The sequence below is a fragment of the Microtus ochrogaster genome, chromosome 18, assembly GCF_000317375.1.
Source record: "Microtus ochrogaster isolate Prairie Vole_2 chromosome 18, MicOch1.0, whole genome shotgun sequence".
Classification (NCBI taxonomy): Eukaryota; Metazoa; Chordata; class Mammalia; order Rodentia; family Cricetidae; genus Microtus; species Microtus ochrogaster.
This window is the reverse complement of record NC_022020.1, coordinates 10,278,886-10,279,898: the sequence shown is the minus strand read 5'-3', so window position 1 is coordinate 10,279,898 and position 1,013 is coordinate 10,278,886.

The following is a 1,013-nucleotide window of genomic DNA, read 5'->3' as shown; positions in this document are numbered from 1 at the left end:
TAAGATTTATGTGTATGTAATATTTCTCTTTGAGAGGATAACATGAAGTATTTGATAGGAACTGGTGTATTCATGTATGCGTATTTGCATGTATGCAAGTGTCTGTGTTTTTGTATGCTTGTGTGTGTGTGTGTTTGTGTGTGTGTGTGAGGGAGAGAGAGAGAAAGAGAGAAAGAGAGAGAGAGAGAGAGAGAGAGAGCGAGCGAGAGAGAGAGATTGAGAGCACATTCTAAACTATGTAAGATTGATGTGTATGCAAGATTTCTCTGACGGGATAACATGAAGAATCTTATATTTACTGGTGTTTTCATGCGTGTGTGCGAGCATGCATGCAAGTGTCTCCATGTGTGTGTGAGCGCATGCATGTACTGTGTTGATGTGTGCTTCAGTTGTTATGTAGGATATAACGCATATTACCTATTACCACCCATGTGTCTACTGTGTCAGTGGCTATAGAATAGGGGAGTCTGAGAGGTATCTTGTTCCAAATCCTGTATTGGGTGATGTTGCACATACCATTTGGCAGATCTTACACAGCATGACACTTAGTCCTGTTTGGAAGACTTTAGATGTAAGGAAATGGTAAATGTAGCAGAACCTGGCATCAGGATCTGGGTGTGTCTGGGGAGCCTTGACTATGGCTGAAGGTATACCTACAGGGCCTGACACTAAGATCTCTTTCTTTTGTTCAAGGTTCTTTTGTTTCCGTCTTTTCCTCCCCTCCCCTCTTCTCCCTTCCCCCCTCCCTTCCCCACTCCAACCCACTCCTCCACTCACATCTCCCCCTCCCTTCCCCACCCATTTCTTCCCCTCTCCTTTCTTCTCCATCTGTCTTTTCCTCTACTACCTGCTTCTCCCTCCCTCCCCCACACTACATCTCCCACGTTCTACTCCCCACTTCTCTCCACTCCTCCCCTTACCTCTTTTTGTCCTCCACTCCCCTCTTCTCCCCTTCCCTCCCTTCTCCTCTCCTCTCTTCCCCCTCTCTTCACTATCCTCTCCTCCCCTCTCTT